Below are 24,713 nucleotides of genomic sequence, written 5' to 3'. Positions count from 1 at the left end.
TGTGGAAGATAAAAGATACTGATAAAACGTCATAAAGGTAGAATATATAGAAAGGAGGTGGAGCACTCTGGAAATCTGAGAGGCTCTGCCTGTAGGAGACTGTGGCTTTCTGGGTTTAGATGTTTCACAGAATGTAGCAATAACGATGACTTCTAAGATTCAAGAGATAATAGCAAACCAGAAGCCAGCTCATAGCTTGGTCCTCCCATGAATATACAGAAGCCTTTGCCCCAGCAGGAGCAGATCAGCTGACCAAATTTAACAAAGCATCTATCGCCTGATGCATAAAGCTGCAGATATTTTTCTGTTGGCAGAACATTAAAAATTGTAATCAAGAATAAATGTGCCAAATTTCAGAGTTTAAAGCCTTCAGAAAGACCCAGCACATCAGGAAGGGTCTTGGAAAGGCTTTAGAAAACAGTTGCAACAGACAAAACTGTAGTACTTCTCAAAAGGCTTTGTGCTAAAAAGCAGAAAGTGATTATTTCTGAATTTATGGGCAACAAAAGGGGTACAAATTACCTAAACAGCTTACTGCTGTTGTTGGAAAATACCTGGATGTAACCTCTGTTTACCTTATTGATTATTAGTTTTCAGGAACTTCCCTGTGCATCTAATAAGCACTCCCCAGAGTGAAAAAAAATAAAAAAATAAAAAATAGCAGTCATGCACAATAAATAGGTGCAACAGTATTAGATAGTCACCATCTAGTAACTCCCTCTCTTCCCAATTGATTTGATCTAAATTTTTTGACACAGAAAAAAGTACATTTATAGATAACTTTGACCTATGCTAGTGTTGCCAGTTTGCCTACTAAGTCCATTCTGCCATTGATGTCATAGACTTTTTTTTAAGTGAATATCACCAAATTTTTATGGGAACAGGTTTTGCATGTCTTCTGTAGATAAACATCTACCTAGAATTTGGACATTGAATAGTCAAGCTGTCATTTTCTTACTAGAATACTTAAGTAAGGCTTCCTTAGCAGGAATAAACATGGAATTTGATTGCCAAAGGTTCAAAATTGTAGGAATTTAGTTAATCGTACTTCTGTAAATTAGGCCATTTCCTTTTTATTCCTTTTTCATATAACTTTGCCATCCAAATTCGAAAGCACTGGCCAAAATTTTACCTCATGCCAACACTGAGTTTGTGCTTTTTAGGAAAAATTTGCAAGCAAAGCAACAAAAAAGGTGTTTTGTTTTGGTTATTTTGAGTACGCATGTTCCTTATGTCACTATGTACCTTAAGGAACATTGTTGTGTACATCTGCACAGATAATAATGAGGGCCCAAGACATGATTATTTTTCTTAAACTCCATTATAGAAGACAAGTGAAATACCTCGATTTATTTAGTATCCAATGTAGATCTTTAGGCTTATACATTCCTCTCTCCTGCAAAGACAGGCTGAGAGAGTTTGGGCTGTTCAGCCTGGAGAAGAGACGGTTCCAGGTAGACCTTATAGCAGCCCTCCAGTGCCTAAAGGGGGCCTACAGGAAAGCTGGGGAAGGACTCTTTGTCAGGGAATGTGGTGATAGGAAAAGGGGGAATGGCTTTAAACTAAAAGAGGGTAGATTTAGATTAGCTATAAAGAAAAAATTATTTACTCAAAGGGTGATGATGCACTGGAAGAGGTTAAAAAAAAAAAAAAAAAGAAGCAGGTGGTGGGGCACTGGGACAGAGAAGTTGTGAATGCCCCATCCCTGGAAGTGTTCAAGGCCAGGATAGATGGGGCTTTGAGCAGCCTGGTCTTGTGGAAGGTGTCCCTGAGCATGGCAGGGGGGTTGGATCTAGATGATATTTGAGGTCCCTTCCAACCCAAACCATTCTATGATTCTATGATGATCTTGACTAAGGGCCTCCATGCTACTCCTAAGAAGAGCCCCAGGCATTGTTTTGGCCTCTTCACCAAGCTCTGCCTCAGACACAGCTGCAGTGGAGGGTCCTGAGAAACGTGAGCATGAATGGACCATTTCTGGCCATCCTGTAGTCAGCAGCACAGGGGTAGCCTGTGTCTCTAGTTTATCTTGTGCCTGTTCTACATCAGAGCCCAGAAATATTCAAAGGGACCTAATCCACAGAATGTGGGTGCAGCCACCATGTGCTGTCGGGGGAGCCTGGGCTACAGGCTTGCGTCTGCCTTTCTTCTGATTGCCTTGGGTTTGGAAGCCCAGCCAGGAGCTGCAGGTCCAGGATGACTCCTTTCTCATCATTCAGGCAAGGCTGTTCAGCACCAGCTTTCTTACCTGTGTTTGTTTTCAGAAGCTGCAATTTGTTGAACATCAGTTTAAGAAGGTCTTGCCTGCCACTGCCCAGGCAGCCATGGCCCTCCCCTCAGCCCTGAGGAACACCAAACCAGTGCAGGAGGGGGTCTCCCTTCTCACTCCCACTAGAAGTTTATGCCTTTCAGGTGCAATTTGTGGTTAATGCCCAGTCAGCTACAGTTTCTAAACTTTTCATGTGACTGCTGTCTGTGGAGGTAGAAAACTCTGCTTGGGAGAAGGGGAGGGGAAATGGGAATTATAACTTTTAGTTTGTATTTACCAACTTTTTTTCTGGTTTTGTCCATTAAATAGTTAGCTCTCTGAGTTTTGAACTTACACTGGAGAGGTCTGAGGTGAGTATTTTGATCTTTTCAATGGTGGGGAGGCTCAGAAGGGGACCCAGAAGACAGGCTGCCAATGTTTTTCAGCTGTTCTCCAAGCTGTTTCCTTTGTTCTAGTTGGAGCCAGCATTGCTTTAATGAGTTGTGGTGGTGATGATTAGACACAAACACTTTTTTTTTCAGTAAATTTAAGTTCTATCATATTTTAGGGATTTTTTTCTCTTTTTTTTTTTCCCTTTTCTCCGGGAAGATGAGATATGTTAAAAAATTTAATGGATAAATTATTCTGATCTAAATATACAGATGGAGGACCTACCCTTCCTCCCCTCCCCTGCAACTCTCCATATTCGACTGCTTCAAAACAGACCTGCCCTTGGCTTTATTTTGCAGCTAGTTTTAGCAACTAATCTGCTGTGAGATTGGCCTGTCGTCGTTTTGAAGGAGTATTTCATATCTCATCAGTTTTGCTCTTACACAGCTATACAGGACACAAATTATAACATTTGTGACTGAGAAGGGTACAGACTTCTGTTTTATTTTGAAGTGCTGTTTCATGGTCACTGAGCAGATATAGCAAGCTATTCGGCAGTAAGAACAAGGTATCCCGTGAAAATGTATATTATATTCATATTTGTTAGGTGTGTGACTGCTTTCCTCTGTTTTCATAATGCATGGAAATGTGTTTATGCTTAGACTTGCAGTTTGGAGCAAAGGATACCATAATAGGAATGATATGTCAAGATCTAACTGCTCTATGGATTGTAGCACAATAAAGCAATAATCCATCTCCCCTGTGATGGTTCTAATTTTTTATTCAGCTGTGGCATTCCGTACCATGCTGTTTATCTTGTACTTTCATTCACTCATGGATCTGATAGTTGTGAAATTGGCAGATGGTTTGTGGTGCTTTGCTAGGAGTGGTTGTATCAATCCCTGTGATTAAAAGGCTTGCTGATTTGCTTACCCAAAAGGATTAATGGCAGGCAGCAAGGGCTTTGTTTGAAAAATCCATGCCCCATAACTCAACAAGGGGACAACAATGTAGACTGGAAGTAATCCAGTATTAGAACTGCTTTATGGGGAAGCTTTTTACAAAACTTACTGACTCAGCAGCTGGACACTTCCTGATGAGATCTGAACTATCAAATAAAATGCAGCTTCACACTGTTTTCTCAGTCATTCCATGAGAACAGAGTTCAAGTTTTTAAGCAGGTCAGCAGCAGAACTGAATGACATGAAAAACTTTGGAGAGCTGCCCTGAATATCTCGCTTCTGAAATCAGAAATGCAAAGTACAGAAATGTGGCCTTGACCCTTCCACTCCTACCTACACAATTTAAGCATTCATAAATTGCTAGTTTTATTTCTATCAGAAATTTAGGTGCAAGGAGGTATACCAGAGTTTGGATGATAGATGCCTAACTCCACATACCAAGAGGCTTCTCTGCATGTAAAAATATCTATTTTGTGCCTAGGAAATTGAAGTGGGGGTGTTTCTCGACCTTGCGTTTGTGAGTAAAAAGTAAGTTTACACAGAGTAAACTTTTTTTTTTAAGTACTGCTTACTAAGAGCTAAGAGTAAACAGTCTAAGTGTGCCTATATTAGAACCCTAATAGTCTATGTCATGCAGTCACGTTGCTGCCACCACTCTTTCTGTATGCTGACTGATTCTGCGTATTTTTATTGTTTCTTAAAAACAAATGGTATCCCTTGCATTTTTTTCATCATTACATTATCCCGATTTTGCACCTTGTGCAAACTTCAGGTATTATTTCATACACATTGAACCTGCTCTACTGACTTTTTTGCTTACGGTCCTTTCCTGTGATACCTTTTCATTTCTAATCTTGACTGTGGGGTCAGAAACTTCAGCCTGGTCAACATGGTAGCTATTGCTGTGAGAATGAGAGTCACCTTGTAAAGGATTAATTCTAAGTCTCCTTGAAGTCTCTCCCTCAGATTTCTGTCTTGTAGATCAAGAGTGGTCTTGTATCTCAGCTAATTCTTTCAAAGTTGCAAACAGCTTTTCAGCCTTAGATCAGCCACAAACTTTCTCAAGGTTTAATTTATCTTCTGTCCTCAAGCTTAAAGCATACATGTTTTAAAACAAACGTTTTGGTCTAACTTGACACTCCACAGCTGTATGCAATACACTTTCACAGTCAGCTTCCTCTGCATGATTATCAACCAAAATTCTTCGAGAACACCAGAATCTGCTGTGATCAGATGATTCTCTGCATGTTTTTCTTTTTATTAGCACCCATTCCCTAAAATACAGAATGTGATTTAGATCCCTTGCAGTTGTCTTCCATATGTCTAGATATTTTTATATTTCCTGCTCAGATTATTTTCTGTATTTTTTTTTCCTGGTCGTAGATGCTGCTCAGAAATCACTTTGGACCACAGTGCTTGAAAGCGAGCCCCTGATTTGTGGGTGTATTTACAGTCATTTCTGGTTAATGAATATCTGGTTAATACACTTCTTCAGGAGACCTTTCAGTGTCTTCCAAAAGATGAGCAAAGTTATTTAAAACTGCATTTCTTTTATCCCACAGTATTCTGATGATATCAGCCAGGTTAGTCAACTGTGTTGTTGTCTAAAGAATCTGAGATCTATTTGAAAAACTTGTCTTGTAGACCAAAGATAATGTTGTCAAATGTACCCAAGTAGCTTAAATCCTACCAGCAAAGGAGAAAAAAGAAAAAAAAAAGGAAAAAAAAAAAAAAACAAAACACTTAGGAATCTAAATTTTAATGAAAGTACTTCTTTTACATTCTTTTGCATTCTTTTCTAAGCTAGATTTAAATCCTGGGATTTTAATTGTGCATATTTTCCATATTGTCTCAGCATACTCTGGAGACCCTCTGTGTAAGCTGGTTTTAATTAGATTTGTGTTAAAGGGAGACTGCCTTTATCCTACTTGAGCAACCAGACATATGTTGAATACTTTTAACAGCAGTCTCTCAGTATGCTAATTGTATATGTGATTATTTATGATCTTTTTCCAAGTTATAAAAAAAAACCAGCCAAAATTAACTTAAAAACAATGGAGGCATGACACTGATGTCATTCTGATCTCACAGGTAATAAATGGGAATAAACTACTGACCCCAAGCCACCTGAAGAGTGAATGATTTTACGATGCCCATTTAATCAGCGGCAGAGAATAGCTTCACCAATCAAAGAATTTTCCATTCATCTAATTCCTTCATATTTGGATGGAGTACCTTCTAGTAGACATTTGCTTTACAAAATTTTCTTTTACAGAACTTTCATTTTGACTAGAAATGAATAGCGTAATGGGGAGAAAAATTCCTGCACATGAGCTAGTTTTTGTTGCCCTGAGGAAGAGTGAGTAGTTAAAGGCAACAGATTCTTTTCTATTCATATTCTTGATGTGTGAAATAGGTGCTCAAGCAATACTATTTTAGCTTTTACTCCACAAATATCTAGTGTATTCCAGTGTTTTGTTAACCTTCTACATTATTTGTCCAGTCTGAATAGCTTGGGTTGTATAACTATTTTCCTGTGTCAAGGAATAGTTGATTGGACTGAGCACATGAACTTCTGTATATCTGTAATTATGCACATGTTGCTGGCATAATCAAGTGGTTTGGGGGAAAACAACTAGAATATGTTAAACTATTGCAGAAGAGATTTGCAATATTTCTGTACAGATTTGTCAAATGCAGTATGATTATTTTATAAATACAGTGTTTGCTGCAATGAGCAGAAATGCAGTGTAGATGTGTTTTCACATCATTAAGTAATACATTAGCTACATCTAAAGCCACTGTTACCACAGCTAGTTTCAACCTTCTTTATTACTGACTTGTCAGCGCTTTTGTCTCAAAAGAAAGCCATGCAAAGATGCACCTCACACACACACACACACCAAACCAACCAACCAACCAACCAAACAAACAAACAAACAACAACAAATACTGAGTCTTTCCAGTGAGGAGGATGGTGTACCATCATTGTAGCATAGGTTAAGGAACAGTTCATTCTGTAACTTTGGGGTTGAATAGGTTTCTGTTCAGTCTCTCTCTTTCTTTTTTTAGTAGTTAAGAAAGTATCATATCAATCATATCATTTACTTGTGGAGTCCTCTGCTTCCTATTTGCAAACTGGATATAAAATTAGGACAAAAGTAAACTCATTCTACTTAGAAATTCCTGGTGAGAACATAGGATGTAAGTGTTAATAACAATTTTCAATCTTTTTTTTTTTAATGAAAAATAATTTTCCTTTTCCTTTCTGATTTGATTATTCAGTGTACACCTAATGAAGATCTGTAGAATATACAGATTGAACTCTAAATGCCCCTGATTTTAGTCACAGAGAGTATTCTTTAAGCATGTGAAAAATATCCCTTTCAAAAGGCTGATCTCTCTAGCGACTCTTAGAATGACTGTGTTTTAACAAGGCACGTAGTCTGTAATTACCTGACCCTGTTGCTGGTACCATACAGTCATACCTTGCTTTGTTGTGCTATTTCTATTGTATAAGGTATAAAAGACTCAACACTTTACTTCTCTGTGCTGAATAAATATTCTCCCTAATATAAAAATAAATATGTTCCCTGGAGTGTAAATGCTATACTACTAGGGCAGGCTGATTGGCATAGGTGATAAAGTTAGATGACAGAAAAAATGGAACTATTGTCTTGTGGGGACCTTGACCAAAGAAGCAGGTAAAGAGTCTGGGTCTTACCCACACTGTTTTCTCCAGGATTAGCATTAAGATTTATTATCCTCTCCACAGAGTCCTGGTCCTTCACACTGTAAACCTTATTGAAATTAAGCCTTATTCAAAGTCAGATTATAAGTAAAGAAAAAAGTAACAATCATTATGGAGTAAATTCAGAGACAGCAGTTACAGGGGTCTGTTAAGACTTTGTAGGTTCACTCAACAATAACCTAAAGTCTTCTGAATATGTTGTCATATTTCTAAGATGTTTCAAGTAAAACGATGGAAAATGTGTATGTGCACTTATGCATACGTATGTGAAGCTGGCAATTTTATGTTAGTTTATACTCAAATCTGAGGTTTCAAAAGTCAGCATGAAGAGTAATATTTCTGTACTGTTTTCCACCATATCAGTGTATGTAATAAGTTCAGGGTTGTGCATATTTTGAAGATGTATATATTGAAGTATTCTGAAAAGCTCTAAAAGATAGCACATGTACCTGATAAGAAGGAACCTTTAATCTAAAGTAAAATCATCTTTGTCCAGTGTCCTTTTTTTTTTTTCTTTCAAACTGCAAACACTCACATGAATATGGGGAAAAAAAGAAAAAAAAATACCCCAAAATGATTTTAAAAGTGAAACAATTAGAAGTATCATAAGGAAAAAGAAATCCTAGATGCCTTATTAATAATAATTATCCTACTGTATAACTCAAAGATTTTAATGAGGAATAGATCATAGCAAACAATGTAAAGAGGTAAAAGAGATCACACACTCAGAGCAGTTCTCAATCTAAAGATCAAAAACAAACTGGAGCTAGAGAAAGAAAAAAAAACGTACGAGGAAATTAATTTGGGCAAAAATGGCCTAGCTTTTTTAACTGTAAGTCTACTTATTCTATTTCCTGACTTTAATTAAGTGTTGGATATATTTTTGTTTTTTTTTTTTTTATTATTTATTTTAATTTTGTAAAAAAATAAATAGGTCTTGCCACCTGCTTTGTCTGAGAGTCATTTGAAACTGGGGTTCAGAATAGGTCAATATACTGTAGCACGCAGATGTATTTTTCCATTTGCACAGTATCACTTTCCCAGATGAAAGCTTGGCTCTGCCTCGCTGTGTTGCAAGTATTTTTGCCAATACTGGCTTTGTACCATGATCTATCTGGTATTTCTGTTTGGATCTGTGTAAAGGAATGGTGAAACAGAGAAGAGGAATTGTTTCTTAGTATTGACTTAATTCATTCTGTTTGTATAATGATACGACAGCTTAATGTGATGTCCTTTGTGAGGCTAGTTTTTGATGACTTTGCTTGGGATGGAGTCAGCTTTAGGCTACAAAAGAGGGACAGCCATATAATTTTTTTCAAGTACCTTCAAAAATCTTTTGAGCTATCTTCAGCACCATCTGGATATGATGTACTTTCTGCCTGAGCTCTTTTCTTTGCCTGACTATACAACATGAACCCTTCCCTCCAACCCCACCCTGAACCAACCAACCAAACAAACAAACAAACAAAACAGAAACAAATAAAAGAAAGCACAGTTAGTTCTCCAAATTGGATGCTCAGAAATTGGAAATGTGAACTAAATTTGTATACAAGATGTTTTGCATGTATTTCAACACATTTTTTTCATTAATTGGTGATAATTAAAAGACAGAATACCCCACCACTGACCAGTGAGATGTATTTGGATGAGATCTGCCAAACAGGGACTGAAAACTGGTATAAGGGAACAGGAAATAAGAAGAATCCCACTTTTTATTTTTTTTCTATGTCAGATTACAAATACAGATTTGCTCAACTCTATTTTGTGACAACTAGTGAGCGAAGACTGCTGTAAATTCTTGTCACAGTATGAAATAGTAGATTTGTATCAACCAAGAGGTTTGTACTTCAGGACACCACCAAAGAACAGGTGAAGCATAGGAGTGATGGGTGCTTCAACTTCAGCTGAAGACAGGATGAATCTTTCTGTAGTATGTCATGTTCATGAAAAGGATGTATTTTTTGTCTCATTTCTAGAATTGTAGCGTCTCTCTCCCTTGTTGGTATAGATATACCATTTACAGTAACAAGGAAGCAATCAGTAAGCCTATAATTTTGGGTTCTTGTTTTGGAGATGTTGTGTGACATTTGCAAGCTAAGGAAGTTGTATTTGATCAAAAAATTCTGCATCTAATTTAAACAGTCTTTAAGAGAAGTGATGGCTTTAATCTGATGTGGAGTGAGTGACCATGAGAATGAAAGATAATTTTTTTTTTGTCTATAAAAATCTACCATATGATAAATCCATATGATAAATGAATCCCAGACAAACAAACAAAGCTATTAAACAAAGATGGTGGGGGGGGTAGTAGCTAGTTTCTGCTAAACATCCACATAGAAGTTGACTTACATCATCACAACACAATATGGAATAGACTGGCCTGTGTGATTCTTTTGCAAAGGAAATAGGTGAACATCATTACAATACTATTGAAGAAGGGCTTACAAGTATATCCCCTCACCTGAATTGCTGGCCGTCATAAGGTTTTCTAAAAATTACTACATAAATCTTACTTTTTGATGATTTCTGAGATTGAATTCAGTTGAGCTGAAGCCTTTATTGCATTGAATCTCAATGTGAGTCAAGGACCAATGGACATGAATAAGAATTAAAAAGATGCACAAAAATAGCCTTAATAAAAAAGCATGGCACTTGGATGCCAGAGTTAGATTGAGTCCTGAATTGTCATTGACGGGTTTCTCAATCTTGTCAGTAATGATGGTCTCCCATGGTGCCAGCAAACAGAGAGTAATTTTCTGCAGTAGCTGCTGTGACCAGATTGTATTAAGATGAAATGTTGTCAGTGTTGTCATGAGACAAATATACAAAAGCTTCTACTTCATTGTATCTGATGCAAGGAGGAAAACCATCTTTCTGAGCCTTACACAGGATAGAGAACCCTCCTTGAATCAAGACTGGAAGAAAATGTTTTGGTTTTTCAGTCACGTGTCATTTATTGTGTCTTTATTGTAGAACACTTCTTTATAACTGGAACAAAATGAGATTGTGTATGTACAGACTATTTACAATGTATCAAATATCATTTGGTCATTAATGTGGCTATATTATCTACAATAATGCTTTCCTCATGTATGGTGTAGTAAAACAAATGTTCTTTGCATGAAGAATAACCTAACTTAGTAGGAACATTCCTAGACAGCATTTTGTATTGCTAATACATATTTTCTGTACATAACTTAAATTTGTATTTCTTAGAAGTAACCCAGGGTAGCAGTGGTTGCTGGTGAGAAAGGAAGACAGAGTTGTTTAAATGGGTTTATTGAGAAGCATTGACATAGATGACAGGTATCTACGTCAGAGATTCTCAGTTCTCTTAAATTCATTTTAGTCTTTCATCTGAGACCTTTATGATGAAAAAAGTTCACAACAAAGCAGAATGGAAATGTAGTTATTTTCAATTATAATTAAATAGGATCTTAATTATGCCAAAGTCTGGAGACAACGGGAAGTCATCAAATCAAATTAAATTTAAGCAGAGGTCTTGGGAAGGTTGCTGTTAAAGGTTGATGTTCTTACAGTTGTTTTTGCCAGTGGTGAAAGAGACACACTGGCAGGTACTGCATACAAACCAGTGACTGGGCATAGTGACAAAATCAGTAAATCAGAAAATTTCTATCTTTGGAATTAGTTAGAAGGTTAGAACTTCCAATATTAAGAGGATAAAGTATATTTGCAGTCAGGTGCATTTGAGAGAAAGTAGAGGTAATAGCATATCATGGCAGCTCTAAATCCTTCAGATACATCATCAGCTGAAATTTTCCTTTTTTTTTTTTTCTTTTAAAATGGTGTTCTTCATTGTCATGTAACTAACCGCAGTCTATAATTCATCATATAACCTATGACAGTACTTGAGGATTGGAAGGTGGCAACAGTGACACCAGTTTTTAAAAAGGCTTTCTGGGAAGTGGGATTAATATTGACCTGTAATCTATATAGATGCTTGTCTGCAACAGCAAATATAATTTTCAGGGAAATTAGTAGAAACTGTGGTAAATTAGAATTAATGGACATACAGATAAATATGATTTACTGAGCAACATTCATGGTGGCTTTTTAAACGGAGTGCTTGGCTCACAAGGACACTGGAATTCTTGGAAATTGTCAGCAAGTATGTGGGCAAAGCAGTGTCTGAATTTCCAGATAGCCTTCAATAAGACTCCTTTTCTGAGTGTTTTAAGGAAACTAAGTGGCTATAGGATTGCTGCCTATACAATTCATTGCATAGTAGGGATGCATAGTAGTTGAGCAAAACCAAGAATTAGGAATAGTTTGTCACTTCATTTATTAGTCGGAATCTGAGCTGGGATAGTGTTCATCAGCATATTCATAAGTTACCTGGGAAAGGTCATGAATACAGATTTGACCAAGTCTGTTGATAAGATTAAAATTCTTCCTGTATAAAAAATAGGGGTCTGAACTGAAGCTGGCAGAAGGCAAGTTTAGAACAATAAAAGGGGACAGTTTTTCACTGGTCATGAGACTTCACATAGAGCAAGACTTTGCCCTGGCCCCGAGTCTTATATTTTACAACCAAATTTGCTAAAATGGCCCTAATATTTATTTTCAAAGACAGTTATCTTCCTGATAGTCACAAAATACAGCTGATATTGGTAGTAGCAGGTGATAACAAATTATAATCTTCTTTGGTTAGCAGACAGAACTTCTGTGTTTCACAGAGACACTGTGCAGCTGCCAGCACCTTTCGCAAGCAGTGATGCAGTAATACTGACGAATCAATGATGTGTTGCTTCACTGGTACCGTTTTCAGTCTTGCAAAGATACAAAGGAAGAATCTCACAGGTACTGTGCTATCCTGGGTCAGAAAAGAACCCAAGAGACTGAAACTGAAGCACTGGTAGGGACAGCTGAACAAACAGGATACTTTAAAGTGGTAAAAGACAGAAATTTCATTTCTGAACTTCTGCTTCCAAGATTGAGACAGAAAGGATAAGGTGAAGCGGAGGAATTCAAAATATGAGAAATGCACCAGCAAAGGTGGTTGAGGCTGTTGGATACTTTTAAAAAACTTCTACCAAGCATATATTTCATTCCTCAAGTCAAGCTGAAATTCTGATTTTCTGTTGTCTGAAGCCACCAGGCATTGTTCTACTAAATCATCCCTCACACCATCCCTAGGCACTTTACATGGCAGATTTATAGTTTCCACCCCATCTTCCTCCTAAGGGGTGTATCCTCTGTGTTTATCCTCTCCTTCCTGCAAAGTTTTACATCTTCCAACATCTACTTGCTATATATGTACACACACTCCTCCTTTTCCCTCTCACATATATTGTTGTATTTTATCTGCTCAAGATACCTTCTTTGTATCTGTTGTAAAAATTACCTGCTTGCTTTGCTTCCTTGCATTGTATCTGTAGCCTGGTCTCTTTTAGAATCCTTGTATTCTTCTCCACAGCTGAGGTGCACAGACACTTTGTCCTTCTCCAAGGGACCACCCAACCATCTCATCAGAATCCTCTGGTTTAGAGCAAAATAATCCTTGTAAACATAAATAAATTAGACCTTTAAAAAATGCTGCAAAAATGTTTTGATATTGCTTCCAACAGTGCACAGCTGGAATAATGAATCTGCAGGACAGGTAGATGTAAAAATGATTGACCAAGATCTTCTCTGCCAGATGATCAGAAGATATTAGTGCCTTATATCTAAAATATCAACTGTCAAAATGTCTTAAAATCCTGCTTCTTGAGCAATATGATCTCTTAGCTGGGGTGGGAGGAAAGGTTATCATATAGCAGCCTGAGATGAGTGTGCCAGTTTCTTTCAATTCCTTCAACCTTCAACAAGGGCAGGATAAGAAAAAAAAGACTGCTCATCTGTTTATCTTGCAACTGCATTCTTGATACATGACATGTGTGGATCCGTTCTGAATCTTACACAGAGATATCTTAACCTTACTAGTTTTAAGAATCATCCCTAAAATTTCTTCAGTTTCTGAATGTCATTTTTGTTTTATGGATGCCAAATGTATGTGAAATATTCTTATGTCAATTTTACACTGTGGTGAGGTCATTATTTCTGCTTGATAGTTCTTGCTCATACCCAACGATTCCATTAGTACTTCTTGTCATAACATCATATTGGGAGTTCATGTTCTTTCTCAATCTTTTTCAGCTTCACCATTTCCAAGGTCTCAAACCTCCCATGGCATTACTGTGGGCTGCAGACTGGATTCCTCAATATGCTTAGCATTCCAGTAATGGGTTTCTCTGTATTACATTCTTCTCCGTGTCATTGTTTACGAGCAGTCTTTGTGTAAGTTAGAAAATCAGCCGTGTGTTTTGTGTTTATCTCTAGTTTATTTTTGTAAATGTTTGATGGGATTGTATCTCATACAGGGCATTACAAAACCACCCTTTCAGCATTTTGAGAATGATTCAGTATTAGATTATTTTAGACCATTTACTACTCGGAATATGTGCTTTACAGATATTGTCCAGTGTCATGCTGTTTTCTAATTAGTTGCTAATGTGGTTCTAGCTGAAATGATACAAAATAAGATAAAACTCTAGAACTAGGTATGACTGCCAAGACTTTCATTATGTAAACCCAAATTGTATTCCAACCCACTAGAAACTAAATTTTTTGCAATCTTAATATTCATACAGCTTAGATTGCCTTTGTTGTATACTGGAATGTGAGCATGTTTCCAAATTTCTTGTTTCCTGTGTTAGAAGGTTTACATAAAAACTAGTAGTAGTGGTTGAAATATCTCTCCAGCCATCTCCTTAGAGCTTCAGGGAGTAATTATGAAATAAATAAATAAGTAAAAGCTGATTTAGTAATCCTTATCCCTAGTCCATAGTCAATATTTATCTACTTACATTATTTCTCGCAATGAAATCTCATTCTCATGTGATAAAAACATGTTCCGCTTTCTGCAAATACAAGTATCATATGAACACTTGAGCCTCATTGGCATGCTGTGAAGTTTTAGCATTTCCATCTGTAATTTAAGTTTTTAATATTGCTAAGACTTCTCTTGTACTATACTTTAAAGTTTTTTTTTCATAATGACTGTATACCTGCTATCAGTGACTTGATTCTGGTTCTTCTTAGATCTCATTGCCATGTTTCTAATAATATCCATCTCACTGGTAATGGTGGTTAACTAATTTCCCTTGTATTTTGTCATTCTCCAAACCAAAATCTCTGGTGTAGATTTGGCATTAGCTACCACCCTTGGGGAGGTGGGGGTAGAAAGCGAGAAATATCAACCACTTGTAATTCATTCCAGTTCAGTCCCTGTATAGTCGTGCTTGAATAAAGATAATCTTTGCTTATTTTTAGGTTTATCAAAGCAGTAGCATATTCCATATTTTGTTGTTTACGTATAATTTGCTAATTAGTTTTAAATGACTTCCTAAAAATCATGGGAGAAGCAGTTCCATAAATAACCTCAGTATATATCAAAAAAGATGTAAACTAAAATTTAGCAAAGCAGCCATATTTATCAGTTTATCTGAAGAAAATGCACATCGCTTTTGCAGACAGTTGCAGCCTGACATAAAAATCACAAGTATCTTTTGCGACAAGCTTTAATTACCTTAAACTTCAGTGTAGTTAAATTGCTTCCACGTGCAAATCCTTTTCTAAATATCTGTATCAGTAGACCAGGCATCACACTGTGAATCAAAAATCGTGTTGGTTTTTGCTGCTTCTGGAAGTCAGGTGTTAATATTTTTTAAGAAGCTGTTTGCTCTGTAGTTACTGTGCTGGAGCAAGGCTGAAGACATATTATGATGGAGCCTGCAGTTTTCGAACATGAATGGAACACCCTTCCAGCCTGCTGTGATGAATTTTCTGCACAGTCATGTCCTTGAATCACAAGCAATCAGTGAAACACAGTTGCAGGAGATGATTCTGGGAAAGAAACCTGGGGGATAACTACCTTTCAAAGGGACAAATGTAAGCAAGAAAACTAGCTCTGATCCCACAATGGGCTCCTGGTTAATTCTTGAAATTACATGTATTGAACCAGCTACAGCATCTTGGTCTCAAAAAGGCCTGTAATACTGATTTTAATCTTAAACAATACAAGACTTGTCCTACTAAATTAGAGATTCTTCTATTCTTTAATAGACATTGAATAAAAACCTACTTTCAGTTAGGTTAAGGATGGCGAATATCTTTGAAGAGAGCTGCTTGTTATTTATGCCAAAATGTCAAACCTCCTAGATACCTAAATACAGGTTTAGGAGTCCATCTTTAGGCAATCCTGTTAAGAAAATTTTGAGTGCTCTTCTTGAAAAAAATCTTTATTCCCTTCTCTGTCCTGGATTAAAGAAACTAATAAAAAAGATAAGGAAAGTAGAGTTAGTATCCTAGATACCAAAAAAAAAAAAAAAAAGGCAACCCCTTTGTTAAGCTGCTCAAAAGGAACTTTTTTACGAGTACCAAAGCTGATTGGATTATTTTCTAGATCTTACTTTCTTAAAATTCCAGCAAGCTTCAGGCAAGAAGTTTATCTCAGGGCCCATTCACCTGGAAGGCTGCAAATTTGCATTTTGATATGGATTCCTTACAGACTTCTGTCGGGAGAAGAAGGATTGAAAGTCAGTTTTTGATATATTGAAAATAATGTAACTGATAAGAAAAAAAAAATCCACCTCCACAAGATAGACTCCAGAAATAATAGAAAACAAAATATTAACTATTTAAGTGTAAGACTACCACTTCATTTTTAGAAGTTTACTCTGTATAGAATTGTTGTATAAAGTCACTGTAAAATTGCAATCTAACCTGAATTGGCTGATAAAATCTGTCTGCAACCCAAACAGAAGTCCCTCATATGCTCCTTTACTTTTATGTATTCCTTCACAAAATATCACCCAGTAGGCCATAAAAATCTTTTCAGGTGACATCCTAGTTTGTTAGTGTCCTAAATGTTATTAATTAGAAAAAAAACATGTGTTCTCTTCTCTAAGGTAGTTATCCATCTGAATAATGGATAACATAATTGCTTGTGCTTATTCCCTTTACCTAAGGGCTTGTCTATTTGCTGCTTTAACAAAGCTACCTGGAAGGAGGCTACTGATAAGGAAAAAAACATGTTTTTTATATTATTTAAGAGGATAAAAGGGTATTATACTGCTTTTTGGTGAAAAATTGTTACGTACTTATATGAAAGGTGTGCTGTATTACTCTATCAGGGACAAAACATCACTGTGGTTAACCATGGAATATGATGATATAGATTAGCAGTTGTTACATTTTTATATTCCTCTCATTTTCTTGCAGCCAACAGTTGCTGAACTCCGTCTTTTATGCAGTAGCTTTGTTTAACAGCACCCATAATCTCCTAGTATTCCCGCATCTTGGATCAGGCAGCAACATGCAAAGCAGCTTAAAATCAGCAGAATGGCTGTCAAGGGATCAGGGTGATGAACTGGTGAGGCTACAAGGAGGAGTGGAAGGATGAAGAGAGTAACATGGACAGATCTCATGATTAGGTGACACATGGCAGCCATGCTTAAGTTCTTGCATCCTTGAAACATGACAGATTTTTGGCTCATTCTGTGAGAAAATATAAGCTGTGAATGGCATTTGTGCAGGCATTGTATGAAGTGTTGGTTGGTTGTGCCAGCAGATTGGCTGTTGGGCACCATGGTATTGAGCTGCACCATGACTGCTGGGTCTCAAGTCTGTACTTCAATATGGACTTCTTTGTTAGGATAATCCTGCTATTTCATTAGATACCTCCAGGAGGGTAGATATGTTTGCTTTCACTTGCTACTGTGAATGGAAAGATCAGCCTCTCCAGTTACAGCCAGCTCCACTTATTGTCATAGTCATAGAAAACATGCTAAATGGTTCGTGATTCATTCTTTGTTTTACAGGGTCTTTGACCTGGGAAGGAGTGGTACACAAAGGGAAGGAGCTCTTTGCCCTGTCATAAAAATTGAAAGTTGTCTCAGCATGGCTGCAAAAAAATGATTAAGAATATGATGAAGGAAGGTGTAATCTCTGTGGAAAGAGAGTGGTTTAATTGTGATACTTCAGTAAGGGAGAGCTTGAACCAACAGTTTGAGAGCTTTCTCAGCTTCTATATTAGATTGCACAAAATGAGTGTGATATTATAGACTCTAGTTCTGCGATTAGTTTCTTATTACATTTTGGTAAAGCTTCATGAGCTAAAGACTATGAGCTCTGGAGAAATTCTGGGTTGTTATTGCTTTGTAATGCACTACAGAACTATCTGCAAAAATACTGTAAATGAAGGTGCTTGCTTAAAAAAGAAACAAACAAAAACTGCTACCACTTCTTTTCAGTTTGTGCCACTGGAAGAATCTGAAAGAATTGAAAAGTTTACTCTGAAGACTTTGCTTTAAGCAATTGTCATGCTGCATACATAGCAATGTGTGTGTTGCTGCCTCCCTATACTATTTTGTGACAGCAAAACAAGTATCCCTTGCATTGTTTGCCCTAGCAGTGGAAAATAAACATTTGGTTATCTGTCTCTTCAGAAAATGTAAAATGCAACTTCTGAGAGAATCTTTACATACCAAAGCATTATTTTGTCAGAGAAATAATGCTTTATCTAAGGAAAAAAAAGCCTCAAAAACTTAAAAATCACAGTGTAGGCCATTAACATCTGGTTTAAAGTGCGTTAAAAGCCAACAACTCAATGTCAATTTGGTCTGACTTTATGGTATTATTCGCTTGATTATGGCTCTCGCTGGGGGAGCAGAGCATTTTGATATCATCCAAAACCCCTGAGAACAATTCAAACCAGCTGGTATTCCATATATTACATAATTACGAAGCACACAGCGCAGTTTGGAATACTGAAGAGGCACTGGGGGCCCACTTCTCAAAATATTTACAGCCTTTTATTCTTCTCTAAACAATCATTTGCATAGTAAAAGTGATATACAGCACACCAACATACAGGTTTACTTTATTTTCACTTTCTCAAACTTCCCTGGAATTGGCTGTGTTTAGCAGTGAGTAGGCAGAAGGGAGATGGAGCCAGCAAGGATCAAGGCTGTAATGTTGCCAGGAAAAGCTTTATATTTACTCTGTCAGTGCAAGATGGGAATGCTTTCAAAGAAAACCTGAAAGGTGTATAGGAGTTCCATTGCCTATGTGAAAGTATAGCATGACATGTGTCTCCCCTGGACGTGGGGGTGCTAGAAACCAGGAGATGTTGCAATTGAGTAAGCTGGTCACGAAGGGGTTGTTCGTGTATAAATGAGATTCAGTGGCTACATCTTGGTAAGAGTTTTGCATGAGCATGCATAAGTGCATATGTGTCTTTGTTCTGAGTAACTTATTCTTGGTAGTGAGATCAGCTTACTTGTAAGGCAAAATTGATGTTAACTGTTTTTTCTAAAGTGACTAAAAAGCTATGAAAGTTATCAATAGATAATATCAAAAGAAGGAAAATCTGGTGGAGTTTCTTCCATTATGTATTTGCATAAGAGAAGTTACAGACAGATAGGTTAATGGTAACAACTACTTTTCTCTGCACCACACTAATAAAATTTATGCCCTTATTGCACACACACAACTCTTGAACTTCCAACCTCTATCTGATCTTAGCACCCACAGCCTACCATCGCGCCATGTGTGGGATGAATTGCAGAATACAGATAAAACACTTCAAAGCCCCAGATGCTTTCAGGTTTTCCATTACTAAATTCATGTTTGTCAAATTTTAGTAAGAAGGAATCACATACTGAAATACCAAATGATAGTTAAATTAATTCTTAAAGGCTTTCATGCTGTCTAGTACAGGCTTTCTTTCTATTATGTTTTGGTTTCAATTAAGAGGTCTTTTAAAGTTCTTAGCTATGTTGTGCATACAGGCAAACCCCAAATTCTTTCTCTTTTTTCCACAAAGCTTCAAATCTGATTTGAACCAAACTTTTGCAGCTTATAAAATTGTTTGAGGGCTGAACAAATTATTAGCTGAAAGTGAGCATTGCAAATTACTAGATGCACTATAGGGAGCCTGGTATTTACATATTGTCCAGGATCTGAATGGTTGGTGTGAACAGATATGGTTACTTGTAAATCTCTGGACCTCTGCAGGGGGTGTTATCATTCAATTTCCTCACAGCGAGGGTTACTGAAACTAATTTTTGGTACATGTTTGCTTCCCACTTTAAAGATGTTTTAATGCATTGCATAATCTGGACAGTAAGTGAAGGCATTATAAGTGCAGAATCAAAATGAAAAATGTAATGGCAACGTGAATGGACCATTCTAAGTGGTTTGCTGAGCACAGTGACACAGTGTGTCAGGTAGCACTGTGTAGTTAAACTTGCGAACTGCAAATTTTACTGAATTACTAACTATTTTTTGCCATCTGGTCCACTGCAGAATTTGACTGAGTGCCAGTGGGTTTCAAAGCTGAATTCTCGAAACTGTCCAAGATATAGGACAAGGAAAGGATGGTCCTGTCATACAGAACAAGGAAACTAGCATCTTCACCATGCAATATCATGTTAAATAACCATACTCAAGCATGCTATTGGATGTCCCAATGCATTATTTTTTAATTTAGGCGTATCACCAGAGTACCTTCCACAGGAGACGTCGGAAAAAAAATGACCTTAAGTTTCTATTGTCTTAGTTTCTCTAAGAAAATATTGACTGCATTTTGATGTATCCTGTCTCTGTAACAGTTGCAGGAATGCTCAAACATGAGACCATGCCACTAACTGTTGCTTTCTAATTCATCTCATCTTCTGGTTCTCATTTCTAATGATTCTGACAGCTTTGCCTTGCAAACCCTGCTGTGCCGAGGCAACATTGTGAAAGAAAAAGGGCTGAATTGATGGGAGAAAAAAAAAAAAAGAGAGAGATTTGTTTATGACACAGGTAATCAAGGAGCCAACAAAGGAAAACACTCAGCTCAACCTCATACTTACAAACAAGGAGCGTTTGGATGGGAATTTGGAGACTGGGAGCAGCCATGGCTGCAGTGACCATGAAATGGAGAAGTTCAGCATTCTGCAAAGAGGTGACAAGAATAAAAGCAAAATTACAATGCTAAATTTCAGGAGAGCAGTCTTTTTCCTGTGATGGACCTGCTTGGAAGGATCCTGTGAGATGTGGACATGGAGAGAAGAGGGGTCAAGGAGAGCTAGTTGACTTTCAGGGATCTGAAAAGTCAAAGTCAATAGGAAGCTTGCAGGATGAACGAGATGGTCTTGACAAGACTCAAACATAAAAAAGAAGTAGAGAAGAGGTGGAAACAGAGGTAGGTGACTGGGGAGGAGCTTAGAGACACTGTCCAAGCACACAGGGATGGGTTTAGGAAAGCCAAAGCCATGAAAAAAAGGCTATGAACAAAATAGATGTTAATGTAGACTGAAGTCTTAGATTTTGTGTCTCACAGACTGAGTTTTTCATCAGAAATGGTGGACCTGTGTATCTTGGAAGCTGTTACATTAATAACAACCACAAAGCATAGAAGGAAATCCAGGTTATTTTTTTTAATCATATCTTTTCTGTGTGTCATTTTTAGGCTTTTCTCAATATTCTGCTTTCCTAAGGATAGTAAAGACTTAGCCACCCACTCAACTGAAGTTCAAGTTTTCACCAGGCATCCAATCTTTCAACTAAAATAAATCTTTGTTACATTTTCACATCTTTTAGGAGTCCTTTAACTTCTCTAGTTACTCAATATATAGTGGTGAAAACTAGCTCTATCTTGTGTGATGCTGTGAGTTTTAAATGAGACATGAAAGCAGGCTGCAATGCAAGGCAGAAATACTTCTGCAATTTTGATAATTTATTCAGACATATCAGAAACCTCATGCCCGGTGAGCTTGCTGAACTCCCAGTAATACCATTCACCCTTCAACATAGATATCCAGTGAACTTCATGTTCTTTCAACAGCACCTATTTTAATGCTATGTTGACTTTTTCAAAAACCATGCACTGAGGCATCCTAGCATGCTTTTTTTTTTTTTTTTTAACATAAAATTGCCTTTTGAGTTTATACGTTGAGGTTGAATTTGGAAATCTGCGGAGGCAGAAGCTTGGAGGCTTAATCCTTTCTATACACTATCTGCTCATCCTGGTTGTGAAATCAAAGGAAAAGAAAGAGGGGCAACAGAGTCATTGGCATTATCAAATCTGGGTGAAGTAGGGGATTTAATGGAATTCATCTGGAACCTGAAAAAGAAATCCAAACATCAGCTGTGAATATATCAGCAAAAGTATACCTGCATGGATTTCAGATTTGTTGCCATAGCGCAGCACTTAGTAAGATAACTCCATTAATCGCTACTAATAAGATAGATCCACAAAAGAAGGGTGCAAATAGCTCTCTAACCAAGCAGTGGGTGCTTCCACACTGCGACTGGAAAGATGTGGACTGAACATCCACCTTCCTGAATGGACTCTGGTCTGCACAGTGAAGAGGTATGGGCTCTGCCTTTCATCCTGACAATTCATACACGTGTGTGTGCCAGTGAAAAGTGATGTTTGACAAGAGTCAAATTTAAAACAGGCTTTTGTCCCCCTCACTTGGGGGGGGGACATGCTTCTCCAGACTTATGTAAAAGAGTGTAGCTTCTTTGTTCTTTGTTAATTTTAAAACCGTCTTTTAGCTCGCAGATTCAACAGTCTGTGTGGTCCTACTACACAGTTTAATGATATTTAATAATTAAATTCAATATTATTATTAATAAGGTTCAACAAAAAGAAGTGTCATAGAAAAGTAGAAATATCCCTTTGTGAAAGCTCAAACAAGGAAGTAACCGTTATTCTATTGAATATGTGCTGTATCCTGATATGGTTAGCTTTAATTAATTCTGAAAAGACTTCTCACCTGTTACAAGAGAGTTAGCTTTTCATGTGTGGATCAATTTCTTTTACTAGCTCTAATAGTTACATTTATCTGGTACTAATTTTTCTTCTTTGCAAAAACATTCACTGTAACTTTTGTGTGAATGTATATTTGAATTTCCCAATTTCTTAACTCTGTAAAGCTGCACTTTAAAAGTCCATTACATCTTCAAACAGGCAAAGAGCCTCTATTGTGCACAATTGGTGTTGAGATATTCAAGGTGGTTAATATCGCTTATGTTCTTCTCAATATTAATTGTGCAAATTTTTAAATATTGATCTGTATACCATTGTTACAAATCACAATCAAACCCTTATTTGCTGAAAGGTTCCAAGAGACAACACTTTAAAATGATCCTTAGATCAGTCACTTGAAAGTGATACCTTTTTAAAATGCATGACAGCTAGCGTTTTGCTACTTGAAAAAAGAAAAAAAAAAAAAGAACACCTAAAGCTTAATGAAGCAAATGCATCAATTAAGTAATTAGCTTAAAAAGCAAAAGGGAATTTCATGTAACTTTTACTCACTAAACCTTAGGATGTCTTGCTAATTTACACATCAGATTTTTCTCATAAGGAGGTTAATAGATTGTGTGCTTGCAACTGCATTTATGTAGATAGTAAAAATAACAGACATAGAAAGAGAAATTTGTAAAACTGAAGTATGATGCCTACTATAAAGGAGTAGTTCACTCTAAAATAAATCTCAGCATATGAAATTAAAATGTTGATTAAAAAAATCATGTTTTGATTTCTCTAATTCAGTTGCAGGAAGAACTTCAGTAAAAATATTGTAGAGGGAGAATATTATGTCTTGGATGCTATGTTGTAGTACCAGAAATTATCCTTACAGCAGAAAATTTTAGTTTCCCTGTGTTCAAAGCTGATTACCTCTGTTAGGGAAGCAGAATTTCCAACTTGTTTTTTTTTTTTTTTTTTTTCTCTGCCTCAACTTTACAGGATCCAAATGCTATGACTCTTTAAATGTTCCCTGTTATGACTTACATTTGCTAACTTGAACAGCTATGGTTGTACATGCTCACCATTGTACTGCAAATGCAGGATGAGACAAGTGAAGGGAAATGATTTCTGCAACCATGTCTAGATTTGTACTATGACACGAGCTGCTTTAAAACAGCTGGTAATCCAAACCCATTTCTAAAAAAGCACCTAACACCTCCTTCCTCTCCTTTGAATTATATCTGCTGTATTTTTGATGTGTGAGGGTTGTTCTTTTTTATACACAGTATTTTTCAGCCTCACTATTCTAAGAAACTTGTGGAAGATTACAGTGGAAATGAAATAGAGGACTTTTTTTTTTCAATTTTTCCTATTTTTTAGTACTAATATGTAACTGATGAAGGCCCAAGCAAAGGGGCATCAGTATAACAGTTTTTAAAATAATGAAATTACTGAGAAATGTCACATGTCTTTATAACCTGATTTTGGAGGCTTTTGGTATAATCCTTAATCACTGAGTGTCCTTAAATCTAAAGTTCCCTTGCATGAGGATTTTAATCAAGTACTGTATCAGTGATACAGTTCTTGATGCTCTCATCAGAAACTCCTTGCAGATCGCACTTTGATCATTTCTAGTCTACCGTTATTACTTTCTCACATTGGGAAACATCCAAGGAAAATAGCTAATGAAAGACATTCCAGCTAGTTAGAACTCTGACCTTGAATTCTGAGATCTTGTCTTTGCATGCAACATCTACTGTTGGAGACTGATTGGTAACTGACTTTTCTTTGAAGGCATAGAAGGTCTTACTTCTATTTCTGAGAGGGATTTTCAGAGACTCATCTAATTCTTCAAGGTTCTTTGAAAATCCCAGATTAATTCTTGATTCATTTGGCTATTGACTGCACAGCTCTTTTTCCATTATACTATTAGCCTCTATCTTCAAGTAAATTAAATTGCGTTTAACTGGATTTTATGGATATCTTTCTTAAAGGTACTTGTAAAGGTTTTTAAAACTCAATTTATAACTATTCTATACAGCTTAACTCTAACTCAAAACTGTAAATTCCTCAGACTGACCCAAAAACCTGAGTCACACCTACAGAGGAAAAGCTTACCATCAGGCTGTTCTGCCGATTAGCCTTCTGTAAATGAACTGCCAATCCTATGTTTGGGGTATACCTGTATGACAGCTAAATGCCAGCTGAGGGCTTCTGTACTTCAGTAGAATAGTGACAGTGATGCAGGAATTTACTTGCTTGATTCAAGTTTGTGTGAACTCCTATAACCTAGTTGCGAGAAACACAATTTTTGACAATAAATCCTTGTAAAATAGACAAGCATGCCTCAAAAGGCGGTTTTGTACTTCCATATATCGCAAGACAGTGTGTTTGAACCAAGGTCACTCAGATGCAATCAGTCTATTCCTGTTCTCCATTTTACATTTGCTTTCTCATTTCCCTCCCGTGCTTGCTACCTCATGGTGCGACCTCAGTCCAGAAAGCTCTAGCACAGTCTGTGAGCCAGCTGGTGTCCCTGCATGCCCGCCATTT

At 36.9% G+C, this 24,713-nt stretch overlaps 1 protein-coding gene and 1 long non-coding RNA gene across 5 annotated transcripts in view; one reads left to right on the top strand and one right to left on the bottom strand.

Annotated features, from left to right (window-relative positions):
• Positions 1–24,713, top strand: part of SASH1 (SAM and SH3 domain containing 1) — a gene marked incomplete at its 5' end in the record, with an annotated part of 511,807 nt that overhangs the window by 117,627 nt on the left and 369,467 nt on the right. The gene's annotated exons all lie outside the window — the stretch shown is intronic.
• On the bottom strand, positions 1,472–15,862 carry LOC310897070. The gene is made up of 2 exons (XR_014582027.1): positions 15,823–15,862; positions 1,472–15,256 (listed from the first exon to the last, which is right to left on the bottom strand). It is a non-coding gene; the product is annotated as an uncharacterized lncRNA (long non-coding RNA).

This window comes from Anser anser, assembly GCF_964211835.1.
Source record: "Anser anser genome assembly, chromosome: 3".
Lineage (NCBI taxonomy): Eukaryota > Metazoa > Chordata > Aves > Anseriformes > Anatidae > Anser > Anser anser.
Note: the sequence above shows the minus strand (reverse complement) of the source record. Positions and strands in the feature narration are given on the sequence as shown.